Here is a 17,374-nt window from a genome sequence, read left to right on the forward strand (position 1 = left end):
GAAGGAAGGAAATCCAATTATTGCAAGGAAAAAGAAAAAAAAATTCTACAACCTTTTCTGATATCTGGCAATGTGCACTAAAATTTAAAATATGAATGCCCTTTGACTCATAAATCATATTTTTAGGAAAAAGTCATTAAAAAATTAATGTACATATACACAAGGACTGTTATTGCCATATTGTTTATAATAGACAAAAAGGAAACAACCTTAACCCCTTAAAGAGTAAAAGGATTGAGTAATTGTTGGTGCACAGATGCAAAGGTAGTTTACTAGCTTTTACAAAGAATGAGTTAGAGCCACATAGATTAACAAAATGTGTTTTATCCTTTAGTGAGAAAAGGTATGCATGGTAATGTGAATGATAGGATAATTATAAAGGAAGTGGGTATATTTGAATGATAAGAGAAAGCATATGAAAAGATAAATATCAAACTGTTTTCATTCAAAGGAAGTATTTGGGAGTGAGAATGAGGGAAAAGAAAGATCAATTTTTTCCTTTATTTAACTAGGTATTGTTTAGTTCATTTAATGAACTTGGATTACATTCATAATTTAAAAAGTAAAAAGAAAAGCATTTTATAATGTATTATTGTGATGGTTAAATTCATGAGTCAACTTGGCTAGATTATTAGGTCAAGCAAGCTCTGGCCTGATTATTAGGGTAAGGTTATTTAGTGGGTTTAAATCATTAGACAATTGACTGCATCTATGGCTGATTACATCTACAGTCAACAAAGGAGATTGTCTTCAACAATGAGAAAAGTCTCATCCAATCAGTTAAAGGCCTTAAATGGAGAACTGATGATTTCAGTAGTCCGAAGAAGAATTTCTATCTCCACCTCAGGCAAGCAGCTTCTTTTGGGGAATTCATCTGAAACCTTCATTGCTGCCAGACCTTCTGAATTCAGAGTTGCCAGTCTCCATGATCACATGAGAAATTCCTGTAATACATCTCATAATATATGTATACATGAAAAAAGTCAACCCTGGGAGGCAGTAAGCCTTCTAGACTCTGAAACCGTGAACCAACAATTCCCGTTGTTTAAGGCAACCCATTGTGTGGTATTTGTTTTAGCAGCCAGAAGACTAAAACAATTATTATACTTTTGTGTTAATTTTCAAAGTTGTTGGGTTGCCTAGAATTCAGGCTGACAGAGGCTAAGTGAAGACCCAAGAACAAAAGGTTAATGTCAGAATTAAGAGAATCAGTACAGTCTCTTGCCCCACTTAGTAATCTTTCTGTCCTGTTTCCATAGTCCCCTTAAAATTACAAATAAGTGAGTTTTTTAGACGAACCCATGAATGCATGTGTCAACTCATAAATAGATGTATATCCAATGAGAATAAGAGGATAAAATGTAATAGTTTGACAATATGAAAGGAAAAGTGAAATGGTATAAACCCATTCCTCTTTCTTTCCACCTCATTTCTACTAGTAATACTGATCAGCTACCTTTTGGCCACTTTATCTCACCAGTTTTAGAAAATATCATGAGGAATTAGATGCAGTAAATGACTCCTTCACTCTTTAATTCAGATATAGACCCCATAATGTCCAATTGTTTTCCTATTAATTAACGCTGGGACTTGGACTAGGTGATTCTTGGTGTCTTTTCTGCTCAATCATCTTACAACTACATGTGGATGTAAAGGTAGAGATTATCTCCTGTTGGCTTTTGTTCACATTAGAACTGAATGTCAAATTGGGAGGAAAATAAAGATAAAATGCTACAGGATACTAAAGGCATGTGTATTTTATTTTATGCTAAGTTTCTCCTTTCTGAATTTTTATATTTAACATATGTGACATATATGCAAATGTCTTTCTAAAAAGTGATATTGAACTATGTCATTTAAAAAAAAAAATTCTCCTGCTTTTAAAACAGCTTGATGCTGAAGAGAACTGAGTAAAGCTTGGTTAGATGCCTGATATCATCAGTTTCAGTTATGTAACTGGCACTGTAGAAATGCTAGTTATTTGTTTTAAAATATTTTTGATTTTTTTCTAATTTATAAACAAAATTACATGGACAAACACAGAAATCACATGTAATTATGGAAAAAGCCAACCAACACACATTAATATAGCTGGTGACGTTCCTTTTAGCCACTTTTCTATGCACATAGGGTGAAATGCAAATTTACAAAGTTTGGATAATTCTTTTCACACTGTTTTGATAATTCTTTTCACACTTTGGTTTGATCACCAAGTTTGAATTTTTAAAGTCTTACTACCCACCACTTTTTATCTCAACAGTATGAGATTAGGTCTGCTGAAATTGAACAGCCAGTCCTTTGCCATGTCCAAGGGTAAAATTTTCTCCTCCCCTTACTACTTTCTGCCAAAATTGAAATTGAGAACAATGCTTTTGTTTTCATTTATTGTCTGTTGACACTGCCTCGAATTTCTAGAACTCTTATGAGAGTCTTGGTATCCACCCCATGCAGGCCTCAGCTCCAGGGAGGTCTACGGAGCTGTAAGAATTGAAGGCTGTCAGCCTGCAGACTCAGCCCTGCCCAGTCTCTGAGCAGTAAATAGGGAGATTCATCCCCTCCAGCTGGTGGATTCTGAGAATTGTGTAACCTCAAAGATGTATAGAGTGGGGCTGGGTGAGCCAGTTAGAATTCACCTCTTCTTCAAACCCTTGTTTGCTCTCTCCATTCTTATTTAAAATAGCCCCACCTACCACCCCTAAAGGTCAAGACCCTAAGGATCTGCTTCACCATTACCAGTTGCTGGGGATTGAATAATACTCCCCATGAAAAGACATGTTCATGTCTTAGTTCTCATTTCTGTGCATGTCCTATTTGTAAATAGGACCTTTGGAGATGTTATTATTAGTGAGGGTGTGGACTCATTCATGAATTGGATCTTCCAAGATTCTATATAGATTAGGCCAAATTGAATTAGGATGGACCTTAATCCATACGGCTGGCATTCTTATAAGAAAAAGAAATTCAGACACAGTCAGAAAAAAACAGAAGTGAATGGAAATCAGGAGTAGTCATAAGGAGAGAGAGATCACTGTGTGATGGAGGATTGCCGAAACGTTGTAGATTCCAGGAGAAAGCAAACTCTGCCAATACCTTGATGTTGGGTTTTTAGCTTCCAAGACCGTGAGACAGTAAATTTCTGTTCATTGAGCCACTGCATTGTGCAGTATATGTCATAGTACCCTTGACAAACTGAGTCACCTGTCCACTCATCCCAATATGCTAAATCTCGCCTGTATTCCCGGCTGCTGTGTTCTCATCAGCTTATACGGACCACTGAGTCTGCCTCCATCCTGATGACAAGCATTGACTCTACCTCAAGACTTCTGAAGATGTTTTCCCCATCCCCCAAACTGGTTCATTAAACGTCAGCCTGGTTTGCTGTATCTCCTTAGACACTGCACTCAAAGATGATGGCTACACTCCTTGAGAGAAAACCCCTAAACTGGATGACTTTCTTTAGCTCTAGAATGCTGTCTTTTCCCATTTACTGTCTTCCCCTTCTGGGTCAGTGTAGTAGTCTCAGAAATACTCAGGTGGAGCCTATGTATCTTAGGACATTCATTATCCGTTAGGAAGAGCTGCTGTGCTGCTCTGACCAAGGCCCATTGAATATTAAAACAACTGGAAACATGCAATGAGGTGAATGGATCCTGTACGCAGCATTTGAATGAAGTGTGCCAGAAATAAAGGCAGACACTATAATGCCTCACCAATATGGACTATCTACAATGTGTAAACTCAGAAATGAATCTTAGAACACAGCCTAACAGGGAAATGATTGTTGTAATGATCCCTAGATTGTAAGCTCTTATAGCAGTCAACTCTATTCCTGAATTGTGATTGCTGTCTCCAAACTTTGAGATGCTGATCCCTTAGTGTATAACCTGATTGGTCTCTGGAACATTGGATAACTCTATGACGCCTGAAACTCAGAGCTGGAGCTCGGCAGATATGAATGTCAGTATTGGTGCATACAGCAACTGTTGAAAAGAAAAAGAAAAAAAAAATGCTGAAAAAGAGCCCAGACTTCAATTAGTGATATGAATGAAGCAGATCTGGTTAAGACTAGGGCAAACCAGGCCAAAGGGTAAAGGTCGAAACTGACTGTTTTAATACTTCAACTTCCATGTGGAAACCAAGGGAAGAAATGTCTATTTGGTGCAGGATCTATATTTTCTAAACAGTATAACTCTACAGTCAGTTTGTTCAAACACCACAATTACATGGAACTTTGAATAGGAAGTGAAATACTGTAGGTTAGTATAGGTTAGAGTGAAACAGTGACACATCCCAAAGTAATTTGGGCAAGAATAAAAATACATTTACAGCCCCCCCCCCCGCCACCCCCCAGGAGCTGGGGAAAAGTGGGGAAGTGTTGGACTTCCTCACCTGGACTGATGTTCATGTCACAAACATTGAGGATTGGTGGTTTGATGTGCTGAGCCGTCTATCATGAGACTTGCCCTTATGAAGCTCGTTACTGCGAATGAGAGGCTAAACTTGCATATAATTGTGCCTAAGAGTCTCCCCCTGAACCTCTTTGTTGCTCAGATGTGGCCCTCTCTCTCTCTAACTGAGCCACCTCGGCAGGTGAACTCACTACCCTCCCCGCTATGTGAGACCCGACTTCCAGGGGTGTAAATCTCCCTGGCAATGCAGGATATGACTCCCGGGGATGAATCTGGACCTGGCATCGTGAGACTGAGAGTATCTTCTTGACCAAAAGGGGGATGCAAAATGAGATGATATAGTTTCAGTGGCTGAGAGATTTCAAATGGAGTCGAGAGGTCACTCTGGTGGACATTCTTACTCACTATATAGATAACACCTCTTAGGTTTTAATGTATTGGAATAGCTACAATTAAATACCTGAAGCTATCAAACTCCAACCCAGTAGTCTGGACTCCTGAAGACGATTGTATAACAATGTAGATTACAAGAGGTGACAGTGTCATTGTGAAAACCTTGTGGACCACTCTCCCTTTATCTAGTGGATGGATGGATGAGTAGAAAAATGGGGACAAAAACTAAATGAAAAAATAGGCTGGGATGGGGGGGTGATTCGGGTGTTCTTTTTTACTTTTATTTTTTATTCTTATTCTGATTCTTTCTAATGTAAGGAAAATGTTCAGAAATAGATTGTGGTGATGAATGCATAACTATATGATCGTACTATGAACAGTTGATTGTACACCATGGATGATGGTATGGTATGTGAATATATTTCAATAAAACTGAATTTAATTAAAAAAAAACAACTGGAAACAAATTCTCAAAAATTTAGAGATTACTGGACCAATTGACGTCTACCCATTCAAACCTAAAGATGTGTTAATTTTCAACCTTAGGGGAAGTAAAATGAGAAAGAATGGACAGAAAAGGGGAATGATGAAATGGAGAATGATATAGTAAAACCATGTTTGATCTCAGTAATCCCTGTAGAGCTATGGTTTTTCTGACACAGTGCAAGCAAGTATCTATTTCTTCCTCTATAAAATGCACAGAACAATAGTATCTACCTCATAGAGTTATGATGATTAAATGAGTGGTTGTAGGTAAAGGACTTGGAATAGTTCCTGAAATATGGTGAGCACTCAGTAAATATTAGTTGTTGTTTTCACTACTATTACTGTTTGGAATAAAAGGATCCAAGCTTACATACTGGCTTTACCAATTATATACTGGTAACTTTGGCAAAACTATTTACCTCTGAGCCTCATCTGCTCAGATATAGGCCCCATAATAATAGCCCAGCACACGGAAAACAGTTCTTATTTTCCCAATACCCTTCACCAGCTATTATTTTTATTTCCCTTAGTTACAATAGGAATGAATGAAGAACCGTTTCATGCCTTAAGTATTTCTGTCTCCCTCTGTTTAGATGGGATGACTAAAAATGAATTGATTTACACTGATGGGTCCAAATCAGAGCATAACATGATATCTGAATAGGTGCAGAAATTTAGCGAAAGTGGTTTTTCAATAAAAACTTAATGTAAACCAGACTCAGAGGAATATAATACATTTCTTGAACTATATTCATCCTATTCCCATAGAACAGGCTGTCAGGCTTAACTTTGTCCAAGCACTTGCTATTTTGATCTTCAGATAAGGCAGCTAAGAATCTAAAGGTATATTCTGAAATTAAAAAGGAGAATGTTGTACGTCATCCCTAAGAATCTGGAACCTAATTTCAGCTGAATACAAGAAATAAAATTAGTTAAGTTTATTTATTTCAAGACTGTGAACAGGTATAATTGTGTCTAAACCAGATGGCTACAGATTCATTTATCACTTAGACTGTGAAACCTATCAGGCCAAAATAATTAGACATCAGGCACATGTGATTTTTAGGAAAGTTTTAGGGAAATGGAACTGTTCAAGTATTATCACTCTAGATGTCCAAAACTGCAAAATTATCAGTTGTTCAACTCAGAGTCAACACTCCCCAAATACCTGATGGTCTATCAGAAAAAAACTACTATTTGAAAGTGATTAACAAAATATCCTACCTTTTGCTGTATACATCTTGAATGATAGTGATGTTTTTTATTGGCCTATTGAAACAAGTCTCCCATATGGCTTTCCATAATTATTATTCTGTGTGTAGTTTTGTTTTCCTCTTTATTTGGCTAACAGCATAATTATGACAACAATCTCTGGAGTTGCCAGTCATTTTTTGATTATGTAACCTTTTGAAACACACTCACTGGGATTTGGAGACGTCTGTCATCTATACTCGGAGATTTGAAGCTCATCTGTAAATGAATGCCATATAAATTTAATTCGCAGTATAACAAATTAGAAGCTAGGACAAAAGCCATTTCCTTCACTGGTTTTCAAAATGAATGCTTTGCTCCCGACTCTAATGCTAGACAAACTTAATCAGAGAAACTTCAGTGTGTTTTCAATCTCATTTATTGTTCTCCAATTCATTTAGTGATCCAGATATTTATATTAGCAGACAGTTTAATAACTGAGTGAGAGAGATGTATTTACTTAAAATTATCTGAATCTCCACATGTAGGCATGTTGGCACTGCCAATTATAAATTAGACAAAGGTGTTTTATATGTTTATTATTTTAAATTATAAAATCCATGTAGTAAATACTTAATGAGAAACTAATATGTACAAGGCAGTTAGTAGACTGCTGTCAAAGGATTGGCAAGTACTTAAATGGAATTGAGTACTTCCTCTTCAACTTATTAGATTCTGTAAGGATATTTATAGTGAAAGATGAATTCCAGGCTCAATAGCATTCCCTATATGGCAGGCAATGTCTATTTGTTAGCTGGAGAGGAGAGAGAGAAATGATAATATCCTCCCACTGAAGTATTGTTTGGTAACTTTCCTTCCTTACATATGATTTACCCATCACTTCCTCTATTAATAATGGTTGGGTTGATATGGTTGAGCTTGCTCTTGAAGTTCCAGTTGTGTATACATTATTTCATGAGGAGGTGCTAGTATCTCAAGGAGACAGAGTGGTTAGTAGAAAGAGTCAGACAGAATTGGATTCAGGTTCTGGTCTGTGGTCACTTATTCCTCAGCCTCAGTTTCCCTCATTTCTCAGGAAATGATCAGCTCCAGTCCTTTTTCTGCCTTCAGACACACTTCTCAGATTGGGGCCCCTGGGAGAGGATCTCCTGAAAGGCCTGTCTTGAGTTAGGTGCCCTCCCTTTGTCCAGAGGGGAAGAGGGACCTTTGATTGTTTCACCAACACTGGAAGCAACACAGAGGAAGAAGCCCTAAAGGAGGAAGTGATACTGTGATGGCAAAAACAGCAGATGTTCCCCAAGACAGAGCTTCTCAAACCAATGAAAGACCAATGGTTTTTCCTTAGCCTTAGCAGACTGATACTTCAAACAAATAAATCAGTAAATGAAAAAAAAAAAAGACATGCAAAATACAAATCTATTTTTTATTATCAGTTTTAACAGAAAAATTACATTGCCCACTTGCTATATAAGTTTCTAAACATTTGCTCTCAATCTCTGTGCTTATCATGTCACCCATCAACGACAGCTTCCGAATTGGCACCTGTCTGTGGACCACACTAGCTGAGGCTGCACTAAGCTCGTCTCTCTGAGAGAAATCCCCTACATGCCCCTCTAGGGGCCTCTGCTTCCTTAACTTGCAGCCTCTTCTCGTCCTCTAGTAATCTGACTTCATGTCCAGCGCTCTGTGGAAACTGCAAGTCTTCCTTTTAAAAATGCGGTGGTGTCTTATCAGGCCTCACCCTGCATTCTCCCATAGCCCTTAGTGTTCTGTTATCACATTCTGTCCTCAGCCAACGTCCTTCACAATACCCTTCCTTCCTTCTCCTCTCATGGAACTTGGCTCTTTTTCTTTCACTAGGTCAACCTTCTGAAAGAGATGCTTTTCTAAGATTCTGGTCTACATGTATGGTTTTGTACACTTCAAATAGGTGACCATCAGTGTCCAAAATGGGGTTAGGAGATTTTCTTTAAGATGTTATTAATACTGTCTGGGAGAAGATGGTGGGCTGGACCATCTGAGGGATCACACCCCTCTGAAAGTAGACAGCACTAACGTTCACTAAAAGGAAGCCACCAGTTACTAGATGTAGCATTAAGGAATGAGCAGCTTCTTTTGTTTTCTCGTATTCTCACTGTACGTCTCTTTGTTATGAAGCAGCTGTGGGAAGTTCTGAGGAGTAAAGCTATATAGAAAGTCTCTTTGGTAGGAAGTCAATAGGTAAGTTTCTATTTCTGATGGCAGCAGGTACCTTAACTTCCCTGACCCTCGGGTTGTTCAGTTATATGAGGGGGTTAAACACCATGTTCTGTGAGGTTCTTTTCAACTTGAAAATTCTGTAATTTTCTTTCACTCTCTTAGACTATTAAGAGTGTAAACTATTGATTTTCCTTTTTCCAGAACCTTCATTATATGCTAATCCCATTTTCTGGTTCTTTTCTAGCACCTGTGTTCTGATTAGTGGCCAAATAAATGACATATAAAACTTCAGCTAAGGTACTGTAAGGTAAGAGTCTTTTTCCAGTAAAATGCTTTGCTTGAAAAAAATTTTGACGATTTCATCTGTGAGAACAAATTAATGAGGAATAAGAACTTACAAATGGTGTTTTTCAACATGATTTGCAGTTGCTACTGTGTGCATCTTAATATGAACATACAGTTGTGCTCTAGTGTTTGTGTCACTTAATGAAGACATGATGTGCCCATTTGCTCTTCAGATTCAAAATTAGAATGAAGGTATGTTTACTGAGATTTGAAATAAACTTATTTTATTTCAAATGCTCATTTGTATCTTAACTGTAGCAGTGTGAAGTTGTTTTCAATCTGTGTAAATATCTGAGCTTTTAGCATATCTATTGGACCTTGTGGGTTGTCTGATTCTTAGAAGTGTTAGTATTATTCCTTGATTTATATTGCCTTTATTAAGAATGCCATGCAAAATCTGATTGCGAATGTGAAGAAAGAGCAACATAGAGAGTATTCCAACACAGAAAGCAATCCTTTCTAGATTTTATTATACAATACTTTCTCTATTCAGCCGATACTGCTAATAGCCTACCCAATATCTGTTCTCTCTTTCTTCCTTCCTAACAAGATCCTGATATTCTGAAGGGCTGCAGTGTGCCCAGTTAAAAAAAAAAGCCCTTGTCTTTTTTATTCATATAGATATTCACAGCTGGCTGTGACCAAGTGACTCAGTTCTGGCCAGTGAGCTTTCAGTGATTGGCCCTGAAGGGAGCTTCCCTTATTGATTTAATACAGCAGAGCATCAAGAGGAGAATTTTTTTTAACTTTATTTTCTTTGTGCTCACCCTACTTTTCTACCTGGAAAGAACAGCCCCCTTCTTGCAATCACAAGGACAAAGCCACAACTAACAGTAATGGAACAGGGATATAAAAGAGCTTGACTGCTTGAGCTCTGGTGTGGGCTACTATCATATTTTTTATGACATGAGACATTTGTCAGGTCTTCTGTCACTCAGAGCTGAACATACTCTTAGTTAATTCACTAGCATCAGAGATCTGGACATCATGCTAGGCAAGTGGATGAACCTTAAGTCATCTACACAACAGTGCTATCAGGTTCGCTATCGTTATCCCCCATTTTACAGACAAGGAAACTGATGATCCGAGATGTTAAGCAACTTGTCCTAATGGTAGTAAGTGGCTGCAGTGATGTTTGAATTTGGATCTGTCAGGCTTACTTCCCTGTAGTCTGCTGGGTTTGTCCTGACCATGCCAGGAGCCTGAGCTGTTGCTGATTACGTTCTATCGCTAGTCAGTGGGCATTCTCAGTTCACCCACCCTCTGAATATAATTCAATATCTCAGATTTTCCATTAGACTATCCATTTATAAAACGAAGTGAACTGAGTATATTCCATATATGAATAAAAAAAGGACAGGAAGTGAAACCTCTGCTTGATTTAGGTAAATTAGTATGACTTGCAATTATCTGCGAAAGCAAATGAAAGTAATATTAATTCTGAGTGGCTTCTGTTTTTTTTAAATAAAAGTTTAGAGCTAATGGTTTAAGTGTGATCACCAAAACCCCAGCTTTTATCTGACAGTCCTAATTTTAAATACTGTCCTTCTAAACAATCTCCATTACTTCACCTATGCTTATTAGATCAGAGAAAAAAAAAAGTAATAAAGTCAAAAGGTAAGTTATATAATGAAATTCCTTTCTAAAGAAGATAATGCAAGGCATTGAGTAAGTTGCTGAGCTGAGTCAGGGGAGAGGAAGTGCTGGATAATGGAAAAATCCGTGAACTAGAAAATGAGAGACAGGAAATACAGGTGAGAGCCCAGCTCTTTTGTGGCTTAAAAAAGCCATTTTACCTTGCCAGACTGTTATTCTTTATCTATAAAGTTGAGGGTGTAATACTGGATGGTCTTATCACTTCCCTCTAAGGTAATCTGTTAATATAAACCTCCCTGGGTCTCCTTTGCTAATGCAGGGAAATGCTGTTATCTATTCATGCCAAATTTTTCTTTATGGCTATTGACCTTAGGAGTTATCAGTTATTTTCCTTTTCCCTCATTTTCTTCCAAAATACATCCTGAACTTCTTCATTTCTTTCTATCACCTCTGTTACAACCTAGTCCAAGCCATCTGTTCACCCACCTTCCTTTCTTGACATACCCAAATACATGCTGTGTACAATATTCACCATAATCTTTGGGAAACATAAATCAGATCATATTGAAAAGTACTCAAAACCCTTCCATGCCTTCCCCCTACATTTAGAATAAAACCCAAATGCAATACTATGACTTATAAACCCAATATAATCTGGTTTCTATTTGTACCTTTCCTCCCTTGCTTCTTAACCTCCAATATCCCTGGATTTTTTCCACCTGTTCCCTGCATATTTCTTTCTGTTCTTTCCCCTTTGGGGCCTCAGGGCCTTTGCACTGCACTCCCCTGACTCCTGGTGCTCTGATCTCGGCAGTTGGTTCCACTTGGCCCTTCCCGTTCATATGTCAGCTACTGAGAACTTCCTTAAGAACTCTCAAAGCAAGCACCGTATCAGGCACCCAGGTTTAATTCCTTTTAAAAACTGAAAGTTTTATTTTTAAGCATATTAAACTTCCCTCATATCAACAAAATACTTACATATATAGCCTAAGGGATTTAGGCTAGACATGAAGAATTCCATTATATTGTTTATATTTTATCGCCATGATATGAGCTAAGCTCCATGGAGGCAGGGACTGTCACTCTTTTCTTTGCTGATGAAACCAGGATGCCTGGCTTCCAACAATGCCTTGTCCCTGGGAGACTGGATGAATGGATGAATGAATGGATAAAGAGTCAGAAAATGTCATAGGTCAAATGTCCCCCCAAAAATAGAGCAGTGCTACTGGATGTCACTGACATGTCTATTGCATGGACAGGAAAGAAGACAAGGAAAAAAATAAGTGAAAAAAAAAGAAAGAATCTGGAAAGAGGGACAGTTGGACACACAGAGGTGCAAACAGATGATAGCGGTAAATCCTCAGAGGTGCTGCTTCAGGTGTTTTTACTTAGTGGTATTTCTGGTCTTTGATGATGGTCGACAGGGCCCAATTCTTTGGTTCTTACACAGATTTATTGACCAAGACTGGCACATAGACAATGTTTGTTGGGTGAAGGCCTAAAAGAATGAAATAATAAATTATTGAACTGCTAAGAGTGAAATGTTGCCTCTCTCTTTTTTTTTATGGACATCATAATATTCCTTTGATGCCAATATGTAGCCCATGTTAGTAAGATACAATCAAAATATGAGTGTGAAAAATGTTCCGTGAAACAAAATTCAGTTACTGTGTTAGGAATCTCCCTTAGAGCATTTCAGAGTTTATTCCATCTTCAAGTAAATTGTCACAGTGAATATACAGAATGGCACACCGTACAAATGTATTAAAAATGCTGAAAGGAAAATGGAAACTAGGAAAATGTCTTATCTGTCAATTAAATGACTGTAGCCTCATGGTTAGATTACGCTATTCGGGGGCTTTTTGTTTTCTATCAATTGAGATTTGACAGCTGTTTATAAAATATTTACATTCTGATTTCAGTCACATTGACAGCACTGTGGGTCTTTGGAACATGATAATTATATGTTAGGGAAATGTTAAAAAATTTGAAGCTAATCTGTTGAGGGAAAAATCTGTTTTTTTTTTTTAAATTTTGCAAAGGAAGGGCACCCACTTTATTGAAGGATATACTTCAGAGAAAATCAGAAATAGTAGACATTGGTGATCCAAAAGACCTGCTACATTATAATAGGGAGTAATGTCCTTTCCAATCCTGTCTGTGCTGGGTACTCACCTTTCTTAATCAGCTCTGTCTAGATGGATACATGCTGATCACCCTTTTTCACTTCATGGTACACATTAAGATGGTAGTATTTGTATGGTACATTGAATGGAAATTTTTGGTATTTTTATGAAATTTGGTGAAAAAAATTCAATGCACATTCCTAGTATTAGAAGAAAAGAAAGAAAAAGTAATGGGTCAAGTACTAGGTATTGAACTTATATAAGAAATTCTGAAAAAAATATTTCCAAATGTTTTAATGGGTAATTTAAGGTCATATATAACTTTCGATTATCAGGTTATTATATTAGAAATGGTGACCTGCAATTCTTGATCAATGATCACTTCAAAGTCTTGATAGTCATTCTCTATGGGATACTTTGCAAGAACAAATAGATGATAGAAAATTTAAAATCATTTTTATAGCCAGTCAAAAGTATCCAGTATTTGAAATTATATTTAAAGAATCTAAGCACTATTACTCTTCCTTCATTGACAAACTTAATGTTGTCATTTCTTAGAACAAGGCAAATGTTCTGGAATCCAACCTAACTTTTTCTGATCAAATATTTCAAAATAATAACAAAGTACTCATTTGTGGAAAGCATACACTTTTTTTATAGCTGTCACCCTGCACATAGCTTGGACCCCACTGAAAGGGCATATTAGCTACAAATGGACAGATATGGGCTCTACACTGACAAGTATGGATACCAAAAGCAAGAGTGCAAATGGAGGTCCTTGGCCCACCCTCACCTCCCTTCCATCCCTGGCCATACCGTCCACCAGCGGTCTCAGCTTGGTGCTTGCATATGGACACCCCGCCTGGAAATCCAGCATACCTCCAACCCAATGGGTAAATAGCTGTCCCTTGGCCACCTGGGTCCAGTGCACAGAGCAGGATGCTCCTGGGGACAAGACCTCCATACTACATGGAAGTGAGCAAGCTCTGTGATTTGGGTCAGGGGCTTTGGTGGGTTCTAGGTACCTGAATCATGGTCTACAAGGAAGCCAACTCTCAAGGGGCATGGCCAGAGGAAGGTCAGAGTGGGCCCTCTGATGCAGCCCTTGTCAAACAACAATGCGTGTGTGTGTTCAATTACCTGTTAAAAGTACAGGTTCAGATTCAGAAGGAATGAGAGTGGGCCTAAGATTTTTGCCTTTTGAACAAGCTCCCAGATGAAGGTGATGCTGACCATCCTTTGAGTAGCAAGACCATAATACCCAAAGTCAAGGCAGTATTGGATGGAAGTATTTGCTTCAGTTGAAAACAGAAAAGTGGAGCCACTATCCAGAGCTGCACTTACCAAGAGCCCTAGCTTGGATTTCCCGCCCCTTACTCCTTATTCTACACGTTTGCCCCTTGGGAACCTGTGACTCCGGTTCCTCCACCACCACACAGATGCTTATATGTACTGGGCAGCAGCACACTCTGTGGCCGGGTACTCAAATTGGAGCCTGGATGGGCAAACGAGTGTGCCTGGGCTATGCTCAGAACATCAAGGGGGAACAGTAGGTGCCAGGTGTCCCCATCATGCTTGAAGGCTGAGACCTGGGCACAGCATCAGACTCCCATGAGCCTACGCCTCCATCTCAGGACCGGGCTGGTTCAGCCAGAGTCAACCCAGTCGGCCCAGTGCCCCCTGCTCAGACCCAACAGGCCACACTGAGGTCTGAGCACAGCCACATCTCCCTTGTACACCAGGGCACTATGGCACACGTGCAGAAAGCTGTAACATTAGGTTCTAAAGGACACCATGGCAGAGTTAGTCAATTTAACAGTTCTCTAGCAACATTTGAACACATTACATGAGACAGATTAAAAAGCAAAATTAAACATTTCAGAAATGACCCAGATGAAACAGAAGCATCTTCAAGAAACCATGCTTAAATTCTCAGAGCAAAGTTTGGACTAAAAAAGAAAGAAAATACAAACCAGAACAAAAAATAAAACAAAATCATATGGACAGTATGTTAAATGAAAGGAATATTTGAGAAACAAATATGTGTGTTATGCTACACAGAAAAGAAATAAAATGCAAAAAAACACAAAATATATTACAGAATAGTATTAAAGAACAAAATAGTATCAGAATATGAATATCAAAAATAAAAGAAATTTTGTTGAATGACTCTAAAAAACTTTAATGAATGAGCAGTTATAGAAAACCAGGAATAATTATAGGCTATTAATTTCATAAAAAATCTAAATTTGGAGTTTGTAGATGATAATCGTTTAACTAAAAGAGAGTTTTGGCAGTTTAATATACTATATTCCAGGAGAAATGAGAGAGGTCTTAGGTTTACAATGGAAAAAAATTAGAAATGGAAGTGAAAATTAGAGGCACAGCTTTCCCAGCAAACATGCAGCATACAAGCATGTACAAGAAGAAATAAATTCAAACACGTGTAAAAATGCCTTGAGAAAAAAGCTTGTAAAGTGATAAAAGGAAAAAGCTGTGGAAGTGCTATATTTATTTACATTCTACCATATCATGGAAAAAAAGAAAATTTCAATTCAGGCAGTTTCTTACTCTGAGACTGCATGTACTATCCAATTTTGACATGTCCTTTCAGCAAAATAGTTACTCGGTTTCTGCTGTATGTTCCCAAGATAGAAATTTTAGATGATCGGTATTAACATTTTCATTACACAGCCTCTATCCTCCAAGAGCTTACAGTCTAGTTTGAAGAACAAGTTACACACATTTTAAAATGTTATGAGTGTTAAAAATAAGACCAGATACAAGTGACATAACTAACAGTTTAAGTACCAAAGACACCATGTCTTTTGGTTGGTATGGACTATATCTTTATCTTGCTTGTATCCCTGATGCTTTCCACAGAGCATGGCACAGAGAAACATTTGGAAAATGTTTATGCAAAGGATGTATGGATGACATGCCAAGGAAGTGTAAAAGGTGATACTATTATATGGCTTCAGGGCCATAGAGAGACCCATCTATAAAAAGGAGCACCATAGTATGAGATATTGAAAAAGGGTCAGATTTAGATAGACAGGTAGAAACCAGAGGGCACTGCAAGGGAGCATGGGTGTGAGTTGGAAGGCAGTTGAGAACTTCAGGATTATGGTGTGTGTGGATGTGGGGAGAGCTGAACATAGGGATGCAAAGGTAGGTAAGACCAGATAAGAAGGGCGTGGAATGTGTTTCTAAAGGAACAGGACTTCATCACTGAAAGAACCTGAGCAGAGAAATAGCCTAAGGAAGACTGATTGGGCAAAAATATGTGGAAATTTACTGAAGGTGGGAAAATATGTAGATCCCTTTTTTCTCAGATGAGAAGACATTAAAGCCTAAACAAGAAAGCTGCCAGTAGGAGAGAGAGGGAAAAACAGATTCAAAAGGCATCATGAAAAAGTCTGGATTTTATTCCTTCCTACATCAGTTTTGTGTTTGCTCTTTGCTGTGTCTTCAAACTTTTTAGTTCTTTTGCCTTCCATGGGTAAATGTAAAACGCATTCAAGTCATAAAGAAAAAAAAAAAAAAATACCTTGGCCTAGGTTCTCTTGGAATCTGTCTCTCCCTCATTCCCTCCCACCCTCTTTGCTTCATCTCCTCATCTTTTCACTCCTAAACTTGCTGCAGTCTGGCTTCCATCACACCACTTCACTCACACTGCATTTTACCAAAATGGACAGTGATCTCCTTGTTGATAAACTCAAAGAATTTTGGGTCCTTCTCTTTCTTGTCTTCTCTGCAACAGATTTTACCATTGACCTTTTGGAAATTTTCTCTTTCTTTGGCTTCCAAAGAACCTCTGTCTCCTAAATCTTTCTACCTTGCTCTTCATTCATTGTTTTTATTTTTTTCTTTTTTTTAAATAATTCAGTTTTATTGAGATATATTCACATACCATGCAGTCAGACAAAACGTACATTTAATTGTTCACAGTACCACCATATAGTTGTGGGTCCATCACCAAAATTAATTTTTGAACATTTTCATTGCTGCACACACGAAAGTAATAAGAATAAAAATTAAAGTGAAAAAGAACAATTAAAGTAAAAAAGAGCAGTGGGTGTTTTTTTCTTTTTTTGCCCCCATTTTTCTACTCATCCATCCATATACTAGACAAAGGTGAGTGTGGTCCTTATGGCTTTCCCAATCACATTGTCTCCCCTCATAAGCTACATTTTTATACTATCCCCTTCAAGATTCAAGGGTTCTGGGTTGTAGTTTGATGGTTTCAGGTATTTACTGCTAGCTATTCCAATTCATTCAAACCTAAAAAGGATTGTCTATATTGTGTGTAAGAGTGCCCACCAGAGTGACCTCTCGGTTCCTTTTGGAATCTCTCAGCCACAAAACTTATTGCATTTCATTTCACATCCCCCTTTTGATGAAGAAGACATTCTCCATCTCACAATGTCGGGTCTAGATTCCTCCCCAGGAGTCATATTCCACGCTGCCAGGGGTATTTCCATGCCTGGGTGTCTGATCCCACGTAGAGGGGAGGGCAGTGATTTCACCTTTCAAGTTGGCTTAGCCAGAGAGAGAGGGCCACATCTGAGCAACAAAGAGGCATTCAGGAGGAGGCTCTTAGGCACA

General features: G+C 38.1%; 1 protein-coding gene across 6 annotated transcripts in view; it reads left to right on the forward strand.

The window, feature by feature from the left end:
• The window catches only part of CHRM3 (cholinergic receptor muscarinic 3), a 551,777-nt gene that overhangs the window by 267,652 nt on the left and 266,751 nt on the right, over positions 1-17,374 (forward strand). For 3 of the 6 annotated variants that reach the window (XR_005214600.1, XM_037821914.1, XM_037821933.1), the window contains exon 3: positions 8,944-9,006. The gene's annotated coding sequence lies outside the window, so the exon portion shown is untranslated. Of the gene's footprint in view, positions 1-8,943; positions 9,361-17,374 lie in introns of those variants that run through there. The other 3 variants (XM_037821920.1, XM_037821924.1, XR_005214601.1) reach the window with 2 other exon arrangements.

The sequence above is a fragment of the Choloepus didactylus genome, chromosome 2 (assembly GCF_015220235.1).
Source record: "Choloepus didactylus isolate mChoDid1 chromosome 2, mChoDid1.pri, whole genome shotgun sequence".
In the NCBI taxonomy this organism is placed as follows: Eukaryota; Metazoa; Chordata; class Mammalia; order Pilosa; family Megalonychidae; genus Choloepus; species Choloepus didactylus.